Source organism: Phyllostomus discolor, chromosome 7, assembly GCF_004126475.2.
Source record: "Phyllostomus discolor isolate MPI-MPIP mPhyDis1 chromosome 7, mPhyDis1.pri.v3, whole genome shotgun sequence".
In the NCBI taxonomy this organism is placed as follows: domain Eukaryota; kingdom Metazoa; phylum Chordata; class Mammalia; order Chiroptera; family Phyllostomidae; genus Phyllostomus; species Phyllostomus discolor.
In genome coordinates, this window is record NC_040909.2 from 11931663 (window position 1) to 11954578 (window position 22916).

Below are 22916 nucleotides of genomic sequence, written 5' to 3' on the forward strand. Positions count from 1 at the left end.
AAGACCCAACATTAAAAATCTAAACTCTTTAGAATACAAGTGAATTGCAGACAGTAATGCCTAAACATTTCTGAAAGGCAATATAAAGTTACTGATAACTATCTATGCACAAAGCCAGCCTACAACAGAAGCATGAGTAAGAGGCTTTAGGCTAAACTCTGAATATTCTCAATATGATTTTCAAGGTATAGGCACTTGTATTTCTATTATTTATGTGCATTCATTATTTGTAATTCCTACCTGGATTATTTCCTTGGAATTACTTTTATATGAAATTGCCTCTTTGATATCTCCACTTAGAAGTCTGATAGGTATCTCGAGCTCACCTTGTCCATGAAGTCTTTTTCTCCAAAGCTGCTTGACCTAGACTGCCTTTTAGTAGATGGAAACCCCATCCTTTCAGTTGTTCAGGTCTAAAATCTTACACATTATCTTTCATTTTTCTTTTTTTTTAATTAAAAAATATATATTTTATTGATTATGCTATTACAGTTGTCCCATTTCCCCCCTTTACCCCCTCCATCTTGCATACCCCCTCCCACCCACATTCCTCCCCTTCAGTTCATGTCCATGTGTCATAAGTTCTTTAGCTTCTACATTTCCCATACTATTCTTGCCCTCCCCCTATCTATTTTCTACCTACCATCTATGCTACTTGTTCTCTGTACCTTTTCCCCCTCTCTCCTCTTCCCACTCCCCTGTTGCTAACCCTCCATTTCTGTGGTTCCGTTCCTGTTCTAGTTATTTGCTTAGTTCGTTTTTGTTTTTGTTTCAGGTGTGGTTGTTAATAATTGTGAGTTTGCTGTCATTTTACTGTCCAAGTTTTTTATCTTCTTTATCTTAGATAAATCCCTTTAACATTTCATATAATAAGGGCTTAGTGATGATGAACTCCTTTAACTTGACCTTATCTGAGAGAGAAGCACTTTATCTGCCCTTCCATTCTAAATGAAAGCTTTGCTGGATAGAGCAATCTTGGATGTAGGTCCTTGCCTTTTATGACTTTGAATATCAACTCGAATGTCATCTGACCAGGTTGACCCACATAAACCTAATGTCATGCTGAGGTTAAAAAAATGATGTAGAAAGATCGATGAATTTCTTGGGATTCAAGCTAACAGTAACACCGCCTTATCCTCTTCTTACCTGGGCTCTTTGTAGCCTTTGTCATATTGTGTGCCATTTGGGTATTATCTGTAAGATCCTCAAAAATAGAGACTCTGTCCATTTTGTCCACCACTATGCACCCAGTGCATGGAATAGTACTTGGCCCACAGTGGGCAAACAGGACATATTTAGATTTTTCACACTGAAGCCAAAATGATTTTTTGGAAACATAAATCTGATCATGTTGCTACCACTAAAAACTTTTTGTAATTAGTTTGCATGGCTTTCCAAACAAAGAGTATAGGCGGTGGGCAACCAAGCCCACAAGACCCTTACGGTGAGACCTTATTTCTCCAGACTCATCTCCCACTCTCTCCTTCATTGCTTTTCAGTCTCTGGGACTCCGCTGGGTCCATCTTGGGGTCTTCATGTTCTTCCTTGCTCTTCCCCTGCTTCTACAGAGTTTCCGTGGGTGCAGTTTTAAACCTTGGCTCAAAGCACCTCTTACCAGAAGCCATTTCTGACTCCTTTGATTGGGTTGAGTTCCACTTTAATGTCCTAATGCTCACCTTTAGTAATAACTATTAGGACTATAAAGTTACTTTGGTGTAATAATTTGTCTGTTACCGGACAGTAAGTTTTACAAGAAGGAAACACAGCTTTCTTTCTTCCTTCCTCTCTTCCTTCCTTCCTTCCTTCCTTCCTTTCTTTCTTTTCTTCCCCTCTCTCTCTCTCTCTCTCTCTCTCTCTCTTGCCATTAGATCCCTAGCATCTGGCACATAGTAGCAGCTTGATACTCATTTTAAAAACAGATCCTGTTGCCCTGGCTGGGTAGCTCGGTTGGTTAGAGCGTCATCCTGATCAACCAATGTTTTGAGTTCGATCGTGGGCTAGGGGACATACAAGGAGCAACCAATGAATGCATAAATAAGTGGAACAACAGATGTTTCTCTCTCTCTCTCGAAAATCAATCAATAAAAGTTTAAAAACAGATCCTGTTGTCCCTGTGTTACTTAGTGCCTAACTAAGTGCTGGGTACACAGTAGGTGAATAAGTTTGCTGAATGAGCCATAATATGAAGGTTGTTTTATTACTCATTTACAATGGTTACATAACTTGGAAACACCATCACTTGATTATCTGTGATTAGGCATTCATACACAGTTGATGTCTACACAAAATCCCAATTTCTCCCCTCTCATTAACCTTTTCTCACCACTAAGACTGAAGAAAGTAAGTCCCACATCTTTCCTTTCCTTTGTTTACTCTCTGGTGGAGTCAAGGGTGAGCTCCTCTGGCTAGGAGATGTCATCTAGAGCCAGAACTAGCTAAAAATGGGATCTGGCTTCCGAACCAACAGACCATGGCACAGCCATTTAGATAGTTAGATGATACGTTTTTTTCCCGTCATATGAGGGGTTTTTCATTTTTTCCTTTTACTTTAATAGCAATCTCTTTAAACACATTCCAGTGGCCAGAGTCTGTGTAAAATACCCATATACGCAGGTTGTATGCATTTATAGGGTTATTAGGGCAGGCTAACATGAAATAGTATAAGCAGAAAAAAAGCAAACAATCTTACAAATGAATGATTTTTTTAAAAAAGATTTCATTTATTTTTAGAGACAGGGGAAGGGAGGGAGAAAGGGAGGGAGAGAAAGAAACATCTATTGGTTGCCTCTCACACCCCCCCAACTGGGGACCTGGCCCACAACCCAGGCCTGTGCCCTGACTGGGAATCAAATAGGGGACCTTTTGGTTTTCAGGCCACCACTCAATCCACTGAGCCACACCAGCTGTGGACAAATGAATGATTTTTAAGCGTGTTGACCCACACAAGCTTTTAGTAAATTTGTAATTCCAGATGAGGTCCATGCAAGTTATTGACTTTGTTATTTGTTACTTAGGAAAGGGAGAAGAGCCAAATCAAATGCAATAGAAATGAATTGTAACAAAATGGTAATTTTTTTGATATGAGACCAAAATAAACTAAAAACCTAAAGAAGATAGCCAGATGTCAACTTCATGTTTTAATAATTTCCTGTTTTTATTTAACATAAATAGATATGTAAGAGGCTGCCAATGAGGGAAGCCTCTCTAGTTTTGCAACTTCTTGTGAATCTATAATTATTTCCAAATCAAAAGTAAAAGGGAAAAAAAGACAGCAAGAAAAAATAGTGAATCCAGATAAGACATTTTTAGAAAGGGGATATTTGTTATATTTAATACAAATAAACACAGTTGCTATGTTTGCATAGTTTTGTAAGGAGTTAACCAAAATTTAAAAAATGCTTCAAACATACACACACACACACGCACATGCACACACACGCACACACACTTTACAAATAAAAATACTAGGCTCTGAAAAGTGGCAATTATTTTTAATGTTTGAACCAATGTTTTTCAGAGATGTGTATAGAGTGAAACATAGTATTATGTTTGCAAAGGACAACTTAATTTTGTAAGAACCACAAAAATGAGTGTTTGCTCTTGAGAAAGGAAAATTTTTGTTTCTTCACATCATCAAAGAAAAATGTGAAGGATCTGATATGAAAGGAACAAAAATGTACAAATCCTACTACCTCATTCCTCAAAACTGTATAAACACTTGCAAAATTTTCCTTCATCTGTTAATTTTTCCCTAAAGCGGCTAGCCCACACAGACCTGGGGGCATTGCATGTCAGAATATTCCATCAAGATATGGGAACACATATTTTCAGAGGAAAGGTCACTAAATGTGCAGGGAAAGTCTGGTTATGAAATAACGCAGAGTGATGCACTTCGTCAGACCCCCTGCAATGACAAAATGCGGCATCATCCTTTGTAACATTCCTGGGAGTGTTCGAAAGACACACGAAAGTATGAACTCTTAAAACAAGTGGAGCAGTTTTGACCGTGCCAAACAGATGGCAAGTATTCTATACAGGAAGAAGTAAAACACAGCAGTGTTCCAAAATGGACTCATTCACACTTGACGTAAAAGTATGTTTTCATAATAAAATTTTAAAAGCAACACAGAAATCTGTTTGGCTGGATGCTTTATTTATATTGCCTTCTTAAATAAATATTAAATTACAGCCACATGGTGTGAAGGGAATTAGGGCCAGAAAGATCTGAGTTCAAATTTCACTCTTCTAGTTTTGTTACCTTAGTCAAGTCACGGTCTCTCTTCATCTCAGTGTCTTAGGCACTGAAATGGGTACAATAATCCCTATATCTCAAGGTTGGTCCTAGTACTGAAAGTGGTAATATATTTAAGGGCAATCAAAAGGCTGTGAAAATCACAGGAACTCAATAAGTGTGAGCTCCCTCCTAGTTTTCCCAGAAGACACAACAAAATATTTCTCTATTTGTTTGGTTTGAGCCAAAACAAGTGGTTAAAGAGTAAAATTTAAAAATAAAAGGCAAGAGCATCTCATCCTAATATTATCCAATCTTCCATTAATTATGCAGTTATATAAACTAATATTTAATAAGCATCATTGAGTTTATTGGTATTATCCATTATTACCTAAATACTTTCTCTTAGAAGTCGGCATTTAATTTTGTCTTTAACTGATTTAGCAAAATATGTCATTAATTCTTTATTCAGATCATAAAATAGTATGCTTTTTTTTTTTTGAAGATTACAATCCTCTTGGTCCCAGGTAAAAGTAATTTTATTCATGGTTTTGAGAAAAATAGTGACATGGAAAGAGAAACAATGAAAGGTTTAAAATGTTATCTTTCAAGGCTGATTGTATAATGCAATAAAGCATCTGTCTGGGTCTCACTGTCTAAAGGCCAAAGTTCTCTTATTCACACCTTGAACCTCCCCTAACAATGCCTAGTCCCAGCCCCCATTAGCTCTAAAGGGCGAGCAAGCCTCCCGAAATTGCAGAAGCCCAGAAACAGCCCTTAAAAGGCTTTAGAGACTTTAAGGTTTTAAAGATTCCAGGCTTTTAACATGGAATCCGTGGGCTTATCCAGGTGGCTCTGGAACCTACAGTCCCGGTATGTAAAGTTGTGTCTAAGTGTATTTCGTACCTTTTTCTCAGGAGTCTGTTCAACTGTCACTTCCCTCTAGTGGTCTTTGTAGCCACCTGATCCTGCCAAAGGAAATAATCTCACTCATTCATCACTGTTATTTCCTGCAGAGCCTTACACAATCTGTCATTACCTTGTTTGTTTGCTTAAATCCATCTACCACCCAAAGATCAGGAGCCTGGTCTTTCTCCAGCGCCTTGGACCTTGTGTGTCTCGAGCGAGACATCTGGGATGAGTGGCAGGTCTGTGCTATCAGATAGCTAGTGAACTCTATAACCACCCCCGCACCCTCCCCCCATTCTTCTCAGGTAATAATTTTTAAAATCACTCGTTTTCATTTTGGAAAATAAGGCTTTTAGCATTTCAATCACAACCACTCACCCTAGCACACTTGTTTCCCACAGGCGGAACTGCCACCCCGGCCCACTTAACCAAGGCCACTAGGCCAGAGGGTGTAGAGGCGACCAGGGGCAGGTGCAGCCCTTGCCCAGGCACACGCATCAACTCACATACCCGGCCCTGGTCCTGGGGGCAGAGGGGCTGGGCAGGAACCGTGGACTCGGAGGAGTCGGAGGAGCCACCTCAAGGCCGCCGGGGGGCTCCACTCCCCCGGTGGCCGCGGCCTGCCACCCACCCGCCCGCGCGGCCCCCCAGCCCGCGGTGGCGGAGCGTCGCCCGCTCGGCGGCGCGCACCTCGCCTAGGGAGAGCCGGGTGCCCTTCGCCCGGCCTGGATCAAACCCACCCGCAGCGCGCGCTGCCGCGACCACAACTACTTCCGGGTGAGCGGGTCGCCGACCCTGTGGCCCCGCCCCTCCGTCGCCGCCTCCGCCTGCGGTTCGGGCTGCGGCTCCTCCCGGGGGCCGGTTCCCGCTGTCTGAGCCGCGGCGGCAAGAAGACACCGGCGTGGCTGTGTGACTGGCAACCGACATCTGGAGCTGCCGCGTCCAGCCCGGCCCGCCCGGCCGGGGACCTGGGACTAGGTTCGTCCTCCGCGCCACTCGCCCTTTGCTCCCCGCTCTTCCTCCGGGAGGGCTGCCGGCGGGCGAGCCGCGCTCCGGCCCTTCCCGGGCGGCGCCGCAGACACAGCCCGCGCCCAGAGACAGGTAAGGGCTGCTCTTCCCGCTGCCCGGGGGAGGGTAGGGGCGTGGGCCCTGCTCCCGGCCTCTGCAGCCCGGGGTCCGCGCCGCCGCTGACCCCTGCTGGGGGCCGGGCTTCCCTGGAGCTGGCGGGGTCCCCCGCCGGCCCCGGCGTCGGGGTCGCTCCCTGCCTACCGCCTGTCCCCGGCCTCACGCCCGATTTCCACCGCGCACCCTCGGTCCGCGGGAGGGGAAGGTGTTACTCCCATTGTAGGAGAAATTAAATTGGGCTGCTGTCCCTCTGCTTCTGCTGCTCGTGGCGCCCTCCCCTCCTTCCAGATGTCGTTCGCTCTCTCTCGGTTCTGTCCCCAGGCAGTCACCCCAGGGAACGGTGTCAGGCCAGTGGAGGGCGTAGCATTTTTTTTTTTTGGCATTTTTTTTCCCCCTGCCTCCTTGACCCGAACTGGAGCGCGGGCATAACAGGCGCTTACTAGGAGTGTCATGCTTCATGCTTGACTAATAAGGGGTGTTATTCACACCCAGATCGTTAAATTCTGTAGTCCAGTCAGGCCTGCTTCTCTTGCCTGTGGATATCCAGTAGGAAGCCGGCGGACCGAAGGAAACCCACCTCTTTTACTTTCTTACGGGCGGGGAAGGGGAGGGTTCAGGTGTTTGCTCTACTTTTCCTCCGTGGGAGATACAAATATCAGGCAGCTGAGATGTGGCTAGGGAAATATTTTATCCTAAACGTTAAGCAGTTTGTAGCTCATTTTCTTGGCGTTTCCATTTAATGACTCAGCATTTCTGCTGTAAACAGAAAAACCGTATAGAGTAGGTTAATTGGCTAAAAGATGTATATGAGGATAACAGTGGCCATTATTTTATCGCCATGGGAAGAGAATGTGGATGCAGTGATGACATCAGCGATGGAGAGCGGGGGATGGATGTCTGCGTTCTTAATGTTTAAAATAACCTTGTTTTCAAGATAACATTTTATTTTGGGAATAAATCTGTTTTTGGAGAATGCAGAGTGTAGCAGATAAGAGTTCGTTGGCAGGGACTTGAGGTTTGCTGTGGTTTGAAAGCCTCTCAGAATTAACCCTGTTTCACCAACACCATGTGCTGTTTAACAAATACAGAGATGATGATGACCTAGTATTTAACTGATGAAGAATAAAAATGTTGGAAAGTGTGATTCATTTAGGAAGTTAGGTCACTACCTGGTGAATCATCGATATGGATCTTAAAATTGGAGTAGGGGAAAGCTAGAAGTTTGTTACTGCCTGTTTTATTAGATGCCTTCACTCATTTTATAGGAAGGGTTGCGTTTCACTTTGCTAGGTTTGTTGCTGGATATTTATTGTCATGAAGTGTGGTAAGGAAATAAAGAGAACTTTTGCAGAACGTTTGGATGTTAGCTCCTGAGTGGCTCGTTGTGATTTTTACCCATATTGTTACCCATAAATGAAGGGCTCTGGAAGCAAAATACACGTCAGTGGAAAGGAGAGTTCACCGAGAGCATCTGCAGTTCACAAAATAGTCTTTTGCGTGAAAGGTCTCCCTCGTTTTTGCAGATGTGTCCTTAAAAATGATGTGGAAGGAGACTGTGGATACTGAGTGCTTGTTTAAGGTCAGGTACAGAAGGGAGTGTGGACTGAAGTTGTGATTTAGTATTGTAATGAATTCATTTTAGACTAGAAATAACTTTTTATGCTGAAGTGTAACTTGACATTTTGGCTTTTAAAATGTTGCTCAGCGAAACAGCTGAATCAGAGAGTTCTTGATACTCTTTGCCTTGTTTTCTGGAGCTCGGCTTCTTTTACTTTGAGTTTCATTTATAAAGAACTTTAGTTACTTATCAGTGATCAAGTAATAGTAAGTTTACCCTCTTGGTCTTGCTTATCCAATTCATTTAATTCATGGACTAAATTTTGGCATCTTGTTTCCTAGGTTACCCATTCTTACATTCAGAGTGTTCCCTAATGCTGCTTTTGATTTTTGTCCAGCTGTGAGTGACAGAAGAGTTTCAGTTCCCTGTGAACAGAGAATCCCTTTTGGAAAATCCCTTGTGGAAACCACCACCTCCATCACTGACAGTCTTGGAAGAGAAGCCTTGTTAGGCCAGGGTTTAAGCATCTCTGTAATGAAAGAAAAAAGTGATAGGGAGAATGTATTTGACAAAGTAGATTTTCCTCTCAAAACAAAACCAAAAACAGATCTTGACTAGAAATAAGCAGTTTCTTGCAAAAGCTCTTTGTGAATTGTTTACCCTGCTTTTCGTGTAAAAAGGGACAGAATTGATGATGGGAAGAAAAACTCTCCCTGCAGTGTGCTGGGAATGTTGATGAGGATCACTTAAGAGGAAATAAAGTTCTCTGTCCTCATCATAATAAGATCATTGCACCTACAAAATAGAGACTCTCTCCTAGCCCTTTCCTTCTAGATATAAGTAGTTACTTTCTTTCGGGAGAATTTGAATGTAGAAATGGTTTTTTAACCAGGAAAACATACTACCTTGTCCAGTTTGCAAATAATGAGTAGATTTTATGACCATTATTCGGAACTTTAAAACTTCAGACGAAAGAAATTGAGTGAATTTTCCCTATGAATAAAATAACTGTCCCTTTTCTCCATTTTCCCTTTAAGATAATAGGACACATGTGAACATGATTGTGTGTGTGTTGCCCATTGCACTTTTAAAACTTTTTGGCCTACAATAAATTGGGCCAGACTTAAAAGGAATCAAACAATAGGCTAAAAACTGGGTTTATCATATGCTATACTTTTCTCATTTGTTCTGTTATTTCTTTATTTTGGTGGGGTGGGGGACAGAGAGAAGTCTGTGTCTTGAAGAAACTCTGAGATTGGCTGCATGTGTATGCTTTGTTTTTGTCTAGTGGTCAGGACAGCAGTAGGTCAGAGTGGAAATGGTTAAGAAGAGGGAGGAAATGGCATACATGGAAGGAGAAGGCTCACTTTATGGGTTTAGTGGATTTTTGCATGACGTTTTAAAATTGGTAAAACATTTAGAAAGAAAACATTATATGGTAAAAAGGCAGTCTCCGTTCTGTAATAAACTTTTAGCCTTTTCTCACTCCCCCACCTCTAATCCACTCAACCACTGTTAATGGTTTCCTGCTTATCCTTCTCCAATTTTCTATTACATATGTAATCACATATGTTTAGGAGGAATGTCCCATATCCTTCATTCTTACCCCTGATATGTCTTAGAGATCTTTCTATATTAGCACATATGTCCATCTGATTTTTAAAAACTTTTTATTGAATTTATTGGGGTGACCTTGGTTAATAAAATTATGTAGGTTTCAGGTGTACAGTTCTGTAATGCATCATCTGTATATTGTGTGTTCAGCACCCCACATCAAGTCTCCTTCCATCACCACTGATCCCCCTATCCTCTCTTCTTCCTCCCCACCCCCTTTTCCTATCTGAATTTTTTTAAAGACTTGATGTGTTGCCTAGTGTAGATGAACCATGATTTATTCATTTTCCATATTTACTTTACCATTCCCTGTTCCTAGGCACTTAGGTGGGTTTCACTTTTCTGCAAACAGTGGTGTAATGAACAACCCATGTATAAGTCTTTGCACTCTCCATAAGTATGTGTATGGAATGTGTATCTGAAAGTATGATTGTGGGATTGGGACTTTAGCTGTGAAATCTAAAAATGTATTTGAGTCCTATATTGGGCTTTATTTTATAATAGAAGTTGACTTCTTTATTAACCTTGAAGAAGGAGAAAGGAGCTTTTAATTCCTTGTATCCTCTACTCCATTCGAAAAATACTGCAACTGTATTTTATAAAACAATTTTAAAAACATTGTGGAATGACAGCTACTTAATTTTATTTGTCCTGGTAAGGGTAAAAATGCTGTGGCTTAAAGAGTGGTGCTGTTATAGACAAATCACTCCATTTATATTTGGTAATAGTTAAATGAATACCTTTGTAGTAGGTTGATTGTTTTAGGACTTTATGACCAATATCAACTTAAAACATTGTATATAGTTTAAGTATGTTTATTTATTTATTGTTTTACATTATATATAGTTTAACTTTTTGTCCTGCTGAAGTCTGCTACTATATTATTAGCCACCAGGGAAAGAAATAACCCACTTTTTTTCTTTTATCTTCCTCATCCTGATTTGTTGATAATGAAATGAACCTCTGTGGAGTTTGGGATCCAAAAATCCTCTGGCAAACCAGAGTGCTATTGATGGGTTATTTTCCCAAGGCAGGAGGTAGGTACAGATTCAGTTGTTATTCTGCATTGTTGTGAGCAGAATGAAGGAGGTTTAAAATTTTTACTTTCTATGTTATATAGCTCACTCATTGACCAGGAAGAGGTTCAGGAATCTTTGCCCTTTTAATGTGAGAGAGACTAGAGGCAAAAAAAAAAAAAAAAAAAAAATGCTCAGGGGCTAACGTGTTATGATGAAGTTGGAACTTGTGAGTGGCAGTTTCCCTGGCTGGTGCCCAGGGTCTATTTTGAGGCCTTGTCAAAGCTTGCCTGATAGAACCTACCACACGAGTGTAATCTGCCCTGGCCCCACTGCGAGTGAGGAAGGCCTGCGGTTTCGAAGTGGCAGCCACGGAAGAGGAGCCTAAAAAGACATTTGCCTTCAGAAGATTACGGCTACATTTTGGAGTGAGAATCTGCTTAGCATGCATATCCTAGGATCCAGTTTTTTGTCTTCCTTTTTAAAGGAAAGTGCATGATTAAGGGAAACTAATGAGGAAAGTATTTTAGAAAAATGTGTACAAGCAGGAGCACAGGATTGTATCAATGCGGATATTATGTTCTGGTTCTGAGCATGTTTGCCAAGAATCAGTTACGTGTTTTGCAACAGGGCAAAAACATTACTGTTACTGGCATAGGAAGGCCATGCCCCTAGTTGAAATAGTCAAATTCAGAGACTTTCACGCTTGTCATTGGGATCAAAAGGACACTGGGAGTGTTGAACTGTCTTGCAGGATTATTTTGAATTCACACAGAGAAGTTAGCTTCTTCCCAATTCTCCTTCTCTTCTTCCCATAGAACTGTTACAGTATCATGTACCAGTGTCACGAAGTTACCTTTTCAAACTCTTGGTTATTAATGGATGCTGTCTCCCAGCATAGCCGCCTGTACCCTGTGCTTTCTCATAAAAGCCTTGGTGTTTTGTATACTCAGTGAATGAAACACTTGAGTTTAAAGTTCTTTAACTACTCTTACTTCTTAGACTAGAAAGCTGTAAAAGAGCTTAGTGCTCCACCCTTCGGACCAAGGTTCGCGTCACCATATTTAACTGTAGCCTGTATTGCGGTCTAGGTTGTTTGAAGAATGTCGCATACAGACTTAATTTACAGATGCAAAAGCTGCATCCTTTCTTTTGCTTTAAATTAGGTTATGACTCCAGGAAATTCAGTTTTTCCTTGCCCTTAGAAGTTTGAGTTGCTTTAGTATTTAATGGGAGGAGAAAAAAATAAACTGGAGTGTTTTTTTCTTTTCTTCTCTATTCTTATTATCTCTCTGGTTTATTCCTGTTGTCCCCTCTTCCCTTTTTAGCCTTTCACTCCCCCTCCTCCAAAGAAAAAAGAAAAAAGAAGTGAGGTTAGAACAAAGCACAGGTGAAAGTGGAAAAGATTGACTGGGAAAGGCTTTGTAAAAGTGCACATGAGGGTGTTCTTATTTTTTCAGAAGTGGGATATTAAAACCTTTTAAAAAGAATTCTGGTTCATCTTCTCCATTATTTTCTCTTGGAGCCCTGCCTGTCTTAGTTTTCCTTCACTATGAACACCAACATTTTAACTAGTTTTGATATAATGTATCTCGACTGCTTTAGGAAATTAATTTAAGTTACTTGTTCTGATCGCTTTGTTATTCTTTCAACATCCCCCACTTTCCTGAGTAGACACATTTTAACAGCTAGGCACAATCTTTTGGCTCTCTGTTCTCTAAATTCAAGAGAGTACAGTATCTTGTATGCAGAGGATTAGGATGTTTAAATATTTATTTTTTCTGTTAAATGGTTTAAATCATTTATAACAACAAACAGTACAGGCAGTAAGCATTCATGTTGTCACAATTTTTTAAAAAGTATTTCAGTGAAGTGACCCAAGGATTATAGGACTAAAGAAAGAATCATTTTTAGAGTAGATGTTTCTTCCCTTGTTGTGGGTGTTACTGTGTCTAAGTGGGCAGTCATGGCGATGAGATGGTCACTGTCCAGCTGCCCTACCAAACTCACTCTTTGCTACCCATCCAAAGGTTTTATTTTTTTAATGTGATAAAGTAGTCCCATTTGTTTATTTTTTTCTTTTGCTTCTCTTGCCTGGGGAGATATATCTGATAAAAAATTGCTATGAGCAATGTTGGAGATTGTGCTGTGGTTTCTTCTAGGGTTCTTATGGTTTTGGGCCCAACATTTAAGTCTTTGATCCATTTTGAGTTCATTCTTGTGTGTGATGTAAGAAGCTTGTCTAGTTTCATTGTTCTGCAAGTATCTGTGCAGTTTCCTCAATACCATTTATTGGATAAACTATCTTTAGCCCATTGTGTGTGTGCTTGCTTCCTCTGTTGAATATTAATTGACTGTAAAGGTATGGGTTAGGAACTTGGAAAAAATAAATTGTGGTAAAATAGATATGACAAGATTTACCATTTAAGCATTTTTAAGTGTACAATTTAGTGGCATTAGGTGTATTCACACTGGTGTGCAACCATACCACCATCTGTCTCGAGAACTTGTTCATCATTCCAAACTGGAGCTGTTTACCCATCAACAAAAACTCCTCATTCCCACAGCCCTTGGTAGCCACTATTTTGCTTTCTGTCTCTATGAATTTGACTATTTTAGGTACCTCATATAAGTGGAGTCATATAATTTCACGTAGCATAGTGTCCTCAGGGTTCATCCATGTGGGAGCATGTATGACAATTTTACTCCTCTCTAAGGCTGAATTAATATTCCATTGTATTTTGTGTATTAGATATACCACATTTTGTTTATCCGTATATGTCAATGGACACTTGATTTGTTTTCAGCCTTTGGCTGTTCTGAATAATGCTGCTGTGAACACAAGTGTATAGATATCTATTTAAGTTCCCCCTCCCCTCCCCTCCCATAAGTAAAATCATTGGATCATATAACATTTAATTTTTTGAGGAGTTTCCATATCATTTTCCATAAGCAGCTACACCACTTCACAGTCCTGCCAGCAGTGCATTAATACAAGGGTTCTAGTTTCTTTACATCTTTGACACACTTATTTTCTGTTGGTTTTTTAATAGCCATTCTTATCAGTGTGAAGTGGTCTCTCTTGTGGCTTTGATTTGCATTTCCCTAATGATTAGTGATGTTGAGCATCTTTTCATAATACTTATTGGCCATTTGTATATCGTCTTAGGAGAAATATCTATTTAATTCCTTTGCTTGTTGTTGAGTTTTAGGGGTTCTCTGTATAGTCTGGATTTCAATCCTTATCAAATAAATGATTTGCAAATATTTTCTCATTCTGTGGGTTGCTTATTTACTGTTAATAGTGTCCTTTGATGCACAAAAGTTTTAAGTTTTGATGAAATTCAATTTATTTTCCTTTTTATTTGTTGCCTGTACTTTTGGTATCACATCTCAGAAATCATCACCAAATCTGATGTCATAAAGCTTTTCATGTATATTTTTTCTTAAGAGTTTTCATTGTTTTAGCTTACACTTATTTCTTTGATTCACTATAAATTAATTTTTGTAGATGCTGTAACTTTATATTCTTTTGCATGTGGATATCCAGTTTTCCCAGCACTATTTGTTGAAAAGATTGTCCATTCCCGATTGACTGGTCTTGACACCCTTGTTGAAAATCGTTTGAACATATGCCAGGGTTTATTTATGGGCTCCCTATTGCATTCTTTATGCCTTTATGCCAGTTACACACTGTTTTGCTTAATGTAGCTTTCTAGTAAGTTTTGAAATCAGGAAGTGTAGCACCTCTAATTTTGTTCCTTTTTTTAAGATTGTTTTGTTTACTTGTAGTCACTTTGTGATTCCATATAAATTTTAATTTTAGGATGAATTTTTCTCCTTCTGAAAATGTCATTTGGGGCCTTGGCTGGGCTGCTCAGTTGGTCAGAGCATTGTCCCAATACATCAGGGTTGTAGGTTCTATCCCTGGTCAAGGCACATAGAATAATTAACCAATGAATGCATAAATAAGTGGAACAACAAATCAGTCTCTCTCTCTCTCTCTCTCTCTCCCTCCCTCTCTCTCTCTCTCTCTCTCTCCCTCCCTCCCTCCCTGCCCCCTTCTTCTCTCTCTTTAAAATTAAACATGGAGCCCTGGCTGGATTGAGCTCGGGCTGCGAACCAAAGCATCACAGGTTCGATTCCCAGTCAGGGCACATGCCTGGGTTGCAGGCCATGACCCCCCCCCCCCCCCCCCTGCCAGCAACCACACATTGATGTTTCTCTCTCTCTATCTCCCTCCCTTCCCCCTCTAAAAATAAATAAATCTTTAAAAAAAAAATAAAATTAAATTAAACATGAAAAATACATTTAAAGATGTCATTAGGATCTGATAGAGATTACATTGAATCTGTAGATTTCTTTGAGTAGTATTGACACTTGAACAATATTAAGTCTTCCAATTCATGAACACAGGGTGGTTTTTCATTTATTTATGTCTCCCTTAGTTTCTTTCAGCAATGTTTTGTAGTTTTCAGTATACAGGTCTTTTGCCTCCTTGGCTAAGTTTATTCTTAAGTATTTTTTTCTTTGTATGGTATTGTAAATGGAATTGTTTTAATTTTCTTTTTGGATTGTTCATTGTTAGTTTATAGAAATGCAGCTGATTTTTATGAATAGATTTTGTATCCTTACAACTTTGTTACATTCATTCATCCAAAGTTTCAAAAGCTATATATTTATTAATTATGCTATTATAGTTGTCCCATTTTTTTCCTCCTCTTTATTCCCCTCTGCCCTACTCCCACCAGCATTCCCCTGCCCCCCACCCCTGCCCTTGCCCTTATTCATGTCCGTGGATCGTGCATTTAAGTTCTTTGGTTTTCCATTTCCCATACTATTCTTAACTTTCCCCAAAATGGTAGGTCTATTTTGTACCTACCATTTATGCTTCCTATTCCTGTACCCTTTCCCCCATTCTCTCCCCTCCACCTCCCCACTGATAATCCTCCATGTGATCTCCATTTCTGTGATTCTGTTCCTATTCTACTTGTTTGCTTAGTTGGTTTTTGTTTTTGTTTTTTTTTTTCTTTCAGGTTTGGTTGTTAATAGTTGTGAGTTTGTTATATTTTTTATCTTCTTTTTCTTAGATAAGTACCTTTCACATTTCATATAACAAGGGCTTGGTGATGATGAACTCCTTTAACTTGACCTTATCTGGGAAGCACTTTATCTGCCCTTCCATTCTAAATGAAAGCTTTGCTGGATAGAGTCATCTTGGATGTAGGTCCCCGCCTTTTATGACTTTGAATATGCCTTTCCAACCCCTTCTTGCCTATAAGGTCTGTTTTGAGAAATCAGCTGATAGACTTATGGGAACTCCTTTGTAGGTAATTATTTCCTTTTCTCTTGCTGCTTTTAAGATTATCTCCTTATCTTTGGCGTTGGGTAATATAATAATTATGATGTGCCTTGGTGTGTGCTTCCTTGGGTCCAACTTCTTTGGGACTCTGAGCTTCCTGGACTTCCTGGAGGTCTATTTCCTTTGCCATAGAACTGCCATATTAGGGAAGTTCTCCTTCATTATTTTTTAAAATAAGTTTTCAATTTCTTGCTCTTCCTTTTCTCCTTCCGGCACCCCTGTGATTCGGATGTTGGAATGTTTAAAGTTGTCCCAGAGGTTCCTAAGCCTCTCTTCATTTTTTTTGAATTGCTCTTTCTTCTCTTGTGGTTGAATGTTTATTTCTTCCTTCTGTTCCAAACCTTTGATTTGAGCCCCGGTTTCCTTTCCAGCCCTGTTGATTCTCTGTACATTTTCCTTTATTTCACTTTGTATAGCCTTCTCTTCTTACTTCGCTTTATGTCCATATTCAACCAATTCTGTGAGCATCCTGATTACCAGTGTTTTGAACTCTGCATCTGATAGGTTGGCTATCTCTTCATTGCTTAGTTGTATTTTTTTCTGGAGCTTTGATCTGTTCTTTCATTTGGGCTATATATATATATATATATATATTTTTTTTTTTTTGTCTCAGTGCACCTGTTACGTAGTAAGGGGCAGAACCTCAGGTATTTGCCAGGGTGGGACCACCCATGTGTTGTGGCATGGTATGTGGGGGAGGGGTCCAAGAGGGAACAATGCCACTTGCTTGGCCCTGGTCTGGCTTTTAGTCACTTCCTCCACTACCCACAAGCAAATTGGGCCCTTCTGGTGCTGATTCCTGGGTGGGTGGGTGGGTTTGTATATGTTCTAGGACCCTTTGGGTCTCTCCAGCAAACTCTTCTGTGAGGCTGGGAGTTTCTCCTGCTGCTGCAACCCCCACAGGTTTTTACAGTCAGAGGTTTTAAGACTTTATTTCCCCAAGCTGGAACCCTGCATTGTGCGGTCTGTCTTGCTCCCCATTTTTCCTCCTGGTTTATCTGCATGCAAATGCGGGTCTCCCCATCTGCCGTCTTGCCCAGTCTGGTGGCAAGTCCTCTCCACCCCAGCTGCCCGTCTCTGCCCCACCTACTGGTCTGGATGAATGTTTCTTTAACTCCTTGGTTGTCAGACTTCCATACAGTTCGATTTTCTGGCAGTTCTGGTTATTTTTTGTTTTTAAATTTGTTTTCATCCTTCTTTTGGTTGTGTGAGGAAGCAAAGTGTATCTACCTACACCTCCATCGGTCGGAAGTGATTTTTTAATATTGTGTAACATTACACAAATTTAGCACCTTGAAACAACACATTTATTATCCTTGGGTTTCTGTGGGTCAGGATTCTGAGCATGACTGTGTTCGGTCCTCTGCTGAGATTTTCACAAGGCTGCAGTCAGGCAGTTGGCTGGGCTGGATTCTTACTTGGAGATAGAGTTGATAAAAATCTGCTTCTAAGCTCACTTAGATTTTTGGCAGAATGAATTTCCATTGTGGTTTTAGGACTCTTCAAGTTCGTCAAGTTGGCTTTCAGCTCTTAGAGGCAACCTGAGTTTCCTTGGCCATGGTGTGTCCATACATGACTTTCATCAAGCAGCAAGGAGAGTCTAGAGCAAGTCTGCTAGCTGGACAGTCTTATGTAATGTAACATAATCATGGGAAGGACATCTCATAACCTGATTGTATTCTAGTGGTTAGAAGCTAGTCACAAGTCCTGCCCACATCCTGGGGAGGTGTTCACACAAAGGTGTGAACAGCAGGAGAGGGGATAATGGAGGGGAGCCACGTTAGAGTCTGTCTGCCGTAACTGGTTACAAAATAGCACATATTTTACAAACCCATTTTGTTTATAAAACATGTGCACAATTAAGAGTATTTCCAGGTGGTGGAAATTAGTGGTTTTTATCATTACTTTTACTTTCTCCATTTTGTCCTCCCACTTCCCCTCCTGGCACCGTGCCAGTTTTACTATTTTAAGTCACTTTTGGGTTCTTATTATAACTAAATAGATATTGTGTACTGCTCAGCCAAGTGTTGTGTCATCATTGTTTCTTGTTTAACTTTCAGTTTTTTCAGAGGGTGAAGAGGTGCATTTTTTTTTTTTTGCTTAGTTTTCTTTATTTTTTAAAAAGACTTTATTTATTTATTTTTGGAGAGAGAGGAAGGGAGGAAGGCAGAGAGGGAGAGAAACATCAATGTGTGGTTGCCTCTTGCACACCCCCTACTGGGGACCTGGCCTGCAACCAAGTTGCGGAGTCCAGCACTCTATCCACTGAGCCACACCAGCCAACACCTTAGTTTTCTATTCACCATATTTTCCCCAAGTCCTCCCAACAGATTTTTCAAGTGTCTGTTCTATCTATCTGATTTATTTTGAGGAAAATAATTAGTTTATTTGTGAAATATAGAGATATATAAAAACAAAATATAGATTCTGGAGGAATAATGAAATGAGTATCTGTGGTCTTACTACTTGGATCAAGAAATTGAATATTACATTTGTGCGAGAGCTTCCCTGTATGTATTCTTTACTGGTATCCCTTCCCCTCCAGGTAATCCCAGTCCCATTTTACATGTTAATAACTCTTTTGGGATCCCCCTTCCCCGAGCCTTGCAATCTATTTCACCTTCCATATATGTATTTCTAATCCATATGTTCTTTAATTCTTTTTAAATATTTTATTTATTTATTTTTAGAGAGGGAAGGGAGGTAGAAAGAGAGACAGAGAGAGAGAAACATCAATGTGCGGTTGCTGGGGGCCGTGGCCTGCAACCCAGGCATGTGCCCTGACTGGGAATTGAACCTGCGATGCTTGGGTTCGCAGTCTGCACTCAATTCACTGAGCAATGCCAGCCAGGGCTGTTCTTTAATTTTGAAAAACTGAAAATAGCTCTACTACCTTTCTGTGCCTGTCAGTGAGGATAGGCCAACCTACTGTAACAAACGACCCCCGTTTTCGGTGGTTTATCACAAAATTCATTTATCACTCATATCTCTGTCTGCTGAGAGTTGGAAATAGTGGCAAAGGGATAGCTTGTTCCACAAGTCATCCAGGGACTCAGGGCCCTTTCATTCAGTGACTCTGCTGTCCCCTGGGCCCTCAGAGACCTTCACCGAGTTCTCCACATTGGGCTGGCAGATTTGAGGGTGAAGAGAAGGGAGTGTGGTAGATTGTGAGGAAAGTTTGATGGGCCTGGTGTGGACATGGCATACTCGTGCTCACATTCCATTGGCTGGAAGTCAGTTCTATAGCTGCACGTAATGGTTACGAAGTCGGTAAAATGTAGCATACTCATAGGCGGAAAAGGGAAATGGCTTGGTGAACAATAAGCCAATTATCTGCCATAGTGTGTATCAATATGTTGTTTCTTTTGGAAAAACTGAATAGCAAGTGTAAACCTAGCTATGAAAGGAAAGGTGCAGGTTCCCAAGAGAAGATAAGCTGACCAGAGTCTTCCTTGAACTCTTCTGGTAAGTCACTGGCAGAGTTTGTTCACCCTGGGAAACGGGAAGACTCACCCCAGCCAGGGCATGTGGCAGAGCTGAAGCCTGCACGGTACTAAGTGTCTGGAAGAGTGCGGCTGGGGGAATGTGCTGCTCTGTGTGCAGGGTGGCCAGACGTAGGTGCACGGTTGTTTGTATGGAGAACAACACAGTGATTGGTAAACAGTAATACAAGAATGAACTGTTTTGTGTACTCAGCAACTGTACACCTACTTTTGTATTTTTTGCTTCTAAGTTCATCATGCTCTAGCTGTCGGGAAGAGGTAAAAGCAAACACTTTTGTAGTGTGAAATGCATGCTCAGCCAGTCTAGGCAATGGGGTGAGGGGACGGCAGGAACTTCCATCAGCATAGGGTGAAGATGAACTAATAAAAACTGGACAAGGTGCACCTTGTATTAAAGGGAGGCCTCAAAGGCTGTGGAGATTTTGGTGTTGACATCCCTCCATTATGTCTTTTGAATCACATTGCTTCCATCTGTGGGTTTCTTCCTCCAGTGTCTGTCATCCTGCTGGAGATCAATTCGTGTTGCTCCTCTTCTCTGTCCGGTTTATTTCCTGTTTGCTAAATTTCCTCTCTTTTGATTTCCTCTTTTATTTGATGAAGTATGTCTTCTAGTAGCTGATTGACAAGTTTCAGTCAAAGGGTGTAAAAGAAGTGAGCTTTTGAGAGCATGCATGTCTGAAAATGTCTTTAATTATCAAGTGTGAGAATAGAGTGGTTCGACTGGGCGTAGACTGTATAGGTTGTCTATACTTTTTCTTCAGAAATTGGAAGGAATCACTCTAGTCCTCTTGTTTCATAATTACTTTTAGAACCCTGAAGCCATTCTAATTGTTAATCCTTTATACCTGACCTGATTTTCCCACCCTTGGAAGCTTGTAAAATCATTCTCATCCCCACTGTTTGAAATTCACTACGATAATTCACTATGAAGTACCTTGGTGTGGACTCGGGACTTGTGTTGAGCATTCTAGGGGCCCTTTGAATCTGGCAACTCATGTCCTTAACTTCTGGGAAGTTATTTTATGAATGGTGTCTTCTGTTTCTCTGTGCATGTGTATGTTGGGATGGTGTTTTGGATGCACAGGCATGGCAATGGGGAGAGCCTGTTTCTCTTTATTTTTAGAAAAAGGAGCCACGAAGTGTTGGGATTAGGGCTTTTATCAGAAGTAAATGCATTTTAGGAGGAACTCATGGTGTGTGTCTGGATTGGAGTGGCAGTTGGATGAGCTAGCTGCTCTCGCAGCTGTGCTGTTGGCTCTGCTCTCTTCTGCAGTCATTCCCCATCAGCACTGTGCTTACGTTGCACTGTGTCTTACCGGCTTCTTTCTCTTACGGGCCTGACTGGTATCTTGCCTACCATTCAGGACATTTCTTTGCCTCTCTGTCTAAGTCAGGTTGAAGCTACACAAAGCTGACCAACAAACGACTCCAAAGAGGGAAAATGTGGGCATCTTCCTTTCTCATATAAAAGTATCTCACGTCACCGTTATTTTTTCCAGTGAGTGAGTTACATGAGTAGAAGGAATCATAGAGGTCTTCAGGAAATCTTGAAAATTTCGGAGAGTTTGCTCTGATAATAAAAACTTGTAGACTTTAAAATCAGTGTTTTTTCCCCCAGAACTTTGAGGACATTAGTGGTTGCTTCTTTGTTCTAATTGGAACTATTGATTTGAGTCAGATTTTTAATTTAATTTTATTATTAATTTTCTTTATTCATTCCAATCAAACCAGCTTTTAATTGTTTGTACATATTTTATAGAATATGTGATCTAGAACAAGTTAAATAACCACTTGTCCACCACTGTATTAGTTAGGGTGATGCTAATAGTCATGGCCACTGAATTTAAAATCTCAAGTTTTATTTTTCTTTATTTAATTCTTTTTATTGAATTTATTGGGGCAGCACTGGTTAACAAAATTATACAGGTTTCAGGTACACAGTTCCACAACATCATCTGATAGGGGATGGGAGGAGGTGGAGAGTTTTAATTTTAAAGGTTAATCCAATGGTACTCATTCTATTTAAAATTAGCAATGTGGTTTTTTTATTTACTTAGAATTTCATTATGTTTTCCAAGAGTGATGGTTAATGTTAAGTCTGTAGAAAATTATGGTTGTACCAGAGATGACCAACATAATTTGTTTTTTAATCCTCACCTGAGGGTATGTTTTTATTACTTTTAGCAAGGGGAAGAGGGAGAGAGAGAGAGAGAGAGAGAAACATTGGTTGCTTCCCTGCTTTCTGTACGCACCCTGACAGGGGATTGAAACCCCAACCCCCCAACTGAGCTGTGTGCCTTGACCAGGAATTGAATCTGTAATCATTTTTTGTGTGTGGGATGACGCTGTAACCAACCGAGCCACCCAGCCAAGGTGACTGACTTACATTTTAATGGTCCTACTTTGTTTATTGAAAACCACAGAGCATTGTGGGATGAAATTAAGAAAAGGTTTTTTAATTGCAGTTCCCAGTTCCCATGCCTCTTGTTCACTTAGTTGTCTGCCATTCTCAGCCAGTTCCTTATTCATTTATTCTTGGCCAACCTTTATTATAAAAATTTTCAAACATACGGAAAAGTTAAAAGAGTTCTACTGTGAATATGCTTATGCCCACTATCTGGCTTCTACTATTATTATGTTTTATTATACTTTATCACCTAGCTATCCCCTGTATTCATTCTTCTATACGTTATTTCATGTTTGGGGATGCGTTTGAAAAAAAGCCACAGGTAACAGTACACTTCAACCCTCAATATTTCAGTGCGTGCATCATTGACCCAAGTTCAGTATTTGTGTAAAGGTCTTTTTCTTTTAAAGTAAGAATTGGTAGAAAGGCATGTGTAGATGTTAAGTATACCATTTAATGACCACTCTCTTCTATTTTCTTCTAAGTGATAAACACCCATTATAAAGCCATCCTCCCCAACTTGTATATTCATTTACACTTTCAAAAATATACTTTGGATACTACAATGTACCTTAAATGTTTTTTATTTTTTATTTTATTATGTAAATATGCTGCAAAGTATGATTATACTATAGGCATTTTTATTTTTTTAAGGCATTTTTTTTTCAGATTGTTCCATACTTCAGCAAAACTTCGTAGCATGGCAAATGATACCATATAATGCATTCTGGAGGAAATAACTTGAGGATATTTTTGTTAAAAGTATGAAATTGTAAAGAAAGGCAAGGATTGCCCTTTTGTCAATTTCATAAGCTAAATATGCAAAGGAGGTAGTGAATTCAAGACACTTGAAACATTTATGGAGTGCTTTATAGGTTTACTGAGTGGTTGCGCTTATGGTAACCCCCTGGAGCCCCAGGCTAACCATGTGGAGTCGCTGGGACAGTTGTTCTGCTCTGTAGGTGAAGCGGCCAGGGCACAGGCAGTGGGCAGGCCATGCGGCAGTTGCTGGCGCGGGCAGATGGGCTCGGATCCTCTCACTAGAAGTCCCGTCCAGTGGGAACAACTGTAGTCACACGAAGTCTTAAGTTCAGGTGCCATTCCAGATACTGCGAATTGCTTATGAATAACTACCAAGTGTTTTATGGTGCAGTCCACTGTTATCTGGAATGACGCCTCTGATGCAAAGGC

At 40.5% G+C, this 22916-nt stretch overlaps 1 protein-coding gene across 16 annotated transcripts in view; it reads left to right on the forward strand.

The window, feature by feature from the left end:
• Nucleotides 1-5946: 5946 nt before the first annotated feature.
• The window catches only part of LRRFIP2 (LRR binding FLII interacting protein 2), a 105211-nt gene continuing 88241 nt past the window's right edge, over nucleotides 5947-22916 (forward strand). For 13 of the 16 annotated variants that reach the window (XM_036030515.1, XM_036030520.1, XM_036030517.1 and 10 more), the window contains exon 1: nucleotides 6108-6241. The gene's annotated coding sequence lies outside the window, so the exon portion shown is untranslated. Of the gene's footprint in view, nucleotides 6242-22916 lie in introns of all 16 variants that reach the window. The other 3 variants (XM_028518492.2, XM_028518491.2, XM_028518488.2) reach the window with 3 other exon arrangements.